This window comes from Hylobates moloch, unplaced genomic scaffold (assembly GCF_009828535.3).
Source record: "Hylobates moloch isolate HMO894 unplaced genomic scaffold, HMol_V3 SCAFFOLD_4, whole genome shotgun sequence".
Lineage (NCBI taxonomy): Eukaryota > Metazoa > Chordata > Mammalia > Primates > Hylobatidae > Hylobates > Hylobates moloch.
In genome coordinates, this window is record NW_026652279.1 from 78,783,576 (window position 1) to 78,788,676 (window position 5,101).

The window sequence follows — 5,101 nt, forward strand, 5'->3', positions numbered from 1 at the left end:
AAAAAAAAAAAAAACAGGTGTCCATGTTGGCAACAGGGAGAGGGATAGATGCTAAAGGTGCTTTTGCCGAATATTTAAAAGCACTATCATCATTAATTAATATGTAAATTTTTAAATATTGTTTAGGCTTCCAAAGACCACATTTAAAAATAAGAACTAGTTTACAGTCCCACCAACAGTGTAAAAGTGTTCCTATTTCTCCACATCCTCTCCAGCACCTGTTGTTTCCTGATTTTTTAATGATGGCCATTCTAACTGGTGTGAGATGGTATCTCACTGTGGTTTTGATTTGCATTTCTCTGATGGCCAGTGATGATGAGCATTTCTTCATGTGTTTTCTGGCTGCATAAATGTCTTCTTTTGAGAAGTGTCTGTTCATGTGGAAGTCAGTGTGGCGATTCCTCAGGGATCTAGAACTAGAAATACCATTTGACCCAGCCATCCCATTACTGGGTATATACCCAAAGGACTATAAATCATGCTGCTATAAAGACACATGCACACGTATGTTTATTGCGGCACTATTCACAATAGCAAAGACTTGGAACCAACCCAAATGTCCAACAACAATAGACTGGATTAAGAAAATGTGGCACATATACACCATGGAATACTATGCAGCCATAAAAAATGATGAGTTCATGTCCTTTGTAGGGACATGGATGAAACTGGAGAACATCATTCTCAGTAAACTATCGCAAGGACAAAAAACCAAACACCGCATGTTCTCACTCATAGGTGGGAATTGAACAATGAGAACTCATGGACACAGGAAGGGGAACATCACATTCCGGGTACTGTTGTGGGGTGGGGGGTGAGGGGGGCGGGGACAGCATTAGGAGATATACCTAATGCTAAATGATGAGCTAATGGGTGCAGGAAATCAACATGGCACATGGATACATATGTAACAAACCTGCACATTGTGCACATGTACCCTAAAACCTAAAGTATAATAAAAATAAAAAATTAAAAAAAAAAAATAAGAAATTACAAATGATAATTTCCAAGCATTGCAAATGTGCATTTATATGCATATAAGATATACAATCCCATATTAATATTCTTAATATTAGAGGATTTTAACAATTTGACTTAAAAGCAATTTAACCTCCAAGTATACTTACCTTCATTTTATCGAAAAAAACCTTGAGAAGTTTTTCAAGGTTATGGAACATTGCTTAAGTCAGAATTTTTAATTGCATTGCCAAACCCAGCAATCTCATTGATCCCACTTAACGCCTCTCTCTATGGGAAAGTAAAATATTTTGGAGAGGTTTTAACATTTTTTTTAAATCTGACTTTTTAAAATGAGCTAATACATTTATAATACTACCTTATCATTTAAAAGTACTATGCTTGTAGTATTTTGGAGAAAAATAATTCAAGAAAACTATTAAGTTGCTTAGACTAATATGTACCTATGCATAGGATTAGCATATATTCAAAAGTTAATATATTTATCTGGATGATTTAAGATCAATTGTTAATTAAGCTGCACATGTTTCAAGTGTGCATAATTAAACAATCATTTTGAATAAACAGCATTCTGCCCTATAATATAGTGCCAAAAATATGACTACTGAACTATTCTAAAAAATTAGTCGCACTGCAACATAATCAAAAGAGTTTAATTAATTTACTCATCACCTTTTTCTCATACTCTTTACTCTGATTTCCATCTGGGTATTCATTCATTGATTCAGCAATCTAGTGAGCATTCATTACGTGCTAGGAACTAAGATAAACTCTGGGAGTGCTCACAATGAACGAACTAAGATAAACTCCGGGAGTGCTCACAACGTAATGGGAGGCAGACATACATAACAATGTAAACAGTGTAACAGAAGCGTTTAGGCAGCAATAAAGAAGTTTGTGGAGACTCCAAACAGGAATTGAAGACATGTTCTGTTTGGATTATGAAGGCTGAAAAAGCATCAATTAATCTATAACATAAAAAGCTTTCCTGTCTCAAAATTGTACTCCCTTCTACTTAAAAAAGCATGTAGAATACATTTTAAAATTAAGGTAAATTTAGATGAACAAAAAGGCCAGTTTTAATTATGTTTGAGAAATGTGATTTGGATTATTTGTTTTTATTCAATTTCCATCATTCTCCAACTAAAACAGTTTTAGAATCACACAAATCTAAAGAAATAATCAATAAAAGCATAAAAGGATTACGTGATAAAATACTTTAAGAGGATTGGAGACCAAATCATTTCCCTTTACATTTAATTTATCTCTTTTATATAGACTGTGTCAGTAACAATGCTTCTGAACACAGATTGTAAACACAAAGCACATAAAATCCAAGCCAGTGTAGCTAAGCAAGTCAGGGTAGCTAATTTATGGTGTCAGGAACTGAGAAGTACAACAAAGCGGCTCTGAGCAGACTTGGTTCAGCCAAGGCTCTGCCTCCATTTATCTGTGAATCTCTTTGCTCTACTTGGCTCCCCATGTTGCTTTCTTTCTCAAGCTGTTATCAATATGGCTGCAACAGACCACTGATCAGTCTCAAGCCACACGCAATAATACTCAGAGGCAGAGCGACAAAAGCTAGATAGCTTCTGAACAGTCTCTGAAAATGCATCCCAGTCATCTGAATTGTTATGCATGCTCTTGGCAGGACTAATTCTGTGTCCAGAGAACACCGTGTACTGTTTGGCTAAGCCTGTGTTCCCTTAGACCCATCAGGTCCTCTACTGGAATGGACTTATCTGTTACCCTTGAAGTATGTGGACTGTTTGTTGAAGAGAATGAATGATCAGAAAGCAACCAACAGTGAATAAAACACACACCTCCTCACTCGTATATTTAGCAATTAGTCTGTGCTCTGTATTTAGCCCTTATGTATGGTTTATGCAGTAACTTTTTAATGTACTTAATTATGTATTTATTAAAATTTTTGCGGGTACATAATAAGTGTATATATTTATGGGGACTTTTTAAGTGGCTACAAATTTTTGACACTTCTCTCATCAAGAGGCAAGGTCTATGACCTGTCCCTTTGAATCATGGTAAGATTGTGACTGCTCCAATTAATAAAGAAAGGTTATTGACTTCTGAGTTTAGGTCATTCAAGTTCATACAACTTCCTCCTGGTTCCTTCCACATTTCCTCTGCAGAAGCTTACCCTTGGAATCCAGCTGCTCTGCTATAAAAATCCTAGCTACCAATAAAGGTCTTGTGTGGGTCCACAGTCCCAATCCAGTCCAGCCTGTTATGGGATTCTGATGATGATTCCAATTCTTAGCCATTTGAGTCATCACAGTATCACAGCATCCCAGCTGGAGCCCCAGATTTCATAGAGAGCTGTAAGTTCAAGGCACAGATTTCCCAGCTGTTCCTTGAATTTCTAACCTACCAAATCCATGGGCATAAAATTAATGATACTTTATGCCACTAAGTTTGGAGTGGTTTGTTGCACAGCAATAACCAGAACTTCTTAAATGTCTCCAGTAAATAGAAAATCTATAAACTTGGGAAAAGGAAGAAAAAAGATCTAAAAATGCGAGTTGCCAAGCATTTAAGCAACAGCATATGTTTTGAGATGGGAGGATGTTTTTGAAATAGGATGATGGTAAACAAAACCCTATATTATATGTCCAGTATCATCCTTAATGATTCAAGTAGGACATTTTTCAGCTGTAAAGAGTCTGCTGCCCCCTAACACGCAATTTAAGTCACTGGTTCTCAGATTTTACTTTATAAACGAGAAATGTGATGTTTCTTCCCCTTGGCTGTATGTGCCAGAGAAGCTACAGGAGTTTTTGAGAGAAATCTGAAGTTCAGGGGGAAACTTTTCTGCTTATAATTGGGGCCTAAATCACTCACTTAGATTATAACAATCAAATAATTGCCCTTGCTTTCTCTTCCTATCTTTAATTTTTGTTGTTGTTTATTCCTTCTCGGTAACTTCAGCAAAGCAAGAAAAACCATCAGGTATAAGAATAGAAAATATACTAATATTTAATCTCTATAGTAGAAATAAATGCTTAGTAAGGAAAGTATAAAATTAAAAACTGGTAGAGTATTTCCCTGCTTCTTTACAGTATTTCTGGAATTTTACTCTTTGCAACATATTTTCAAACAGATTTTAAAATATAATATTCATCATACCTTAAATATGAGATAATGGAGGCTCAAGGAGGCTCTATGTCTTGCCCAAGGTCACACAATTAGGCTAGGACTCACACAATTAGGCGAGGACTCATACACAGACAAAAGTCCATTGTTGGTTGGGTGTGGTAGCTCATGCCTGCAATCCCAGCACTTCGGGAGGCCAAGGCAGGAGTATCTCTTGAGCCTAGGACTTAAAGACCAGCCTGGCTACATAGAAAAGTCCCATCTCTCCAAAAAAAAAAAAAGAAAAATGAGCAAGGTGTGGTGCATTCCTGTGGTCCTGTGGTCTAAGCTACTTGGGAGACTTAGGTGGGAGGATCGCTTGAGCCTGGGAGATGGAGGCTGTAGTGAACCGTGATCACACGCTCCACTCAGCCTGGGCAACAGAGTGAGACCAGGTCTCCAAAAAAAAGTTCATTGATATAGATTTGACTTCAAAACATTGTATACCAAGCCTCCACTTCCATCTATTTATAATTTATATATTAGTATTCTTATATTAATGTTTTATAGAGAGTAAAATTGAATTTTAATGGAGTGATGAAATGCATCACGGTGTATCACCTGAATTTACTGCATTACCAATTTAAATAACATATGTATTTTAATACCTTCCCCAATTTCCTTAAGGACCTCATCCCGTTGCAGGTATTGAATTGCTAGTCTTTCCCCACCTAAAATTATCCGGGAGTTACCAGAGATTACTAAATCCAAAGGGGGATTCTGAAGCATAAATATCAGAGAGAGATCAGTGAACTGAAGTTGAGTATTGCCATTCATTTTTGGAATCTGGGGTCAGAATTATAAGTAGTCCTGCACAGTTATTTATGAACTTCCAGGTGCTACTGCCTTCTAGGAATCTACCTAAAACATAGTACATTCTCATGCTCACTGTCAAGGAAATAGATCATATTTTTGACTGTATTCCATGGACTTCCAGGATAGCATGTTGACCTAGAAATAGCTCCCTCCCAAG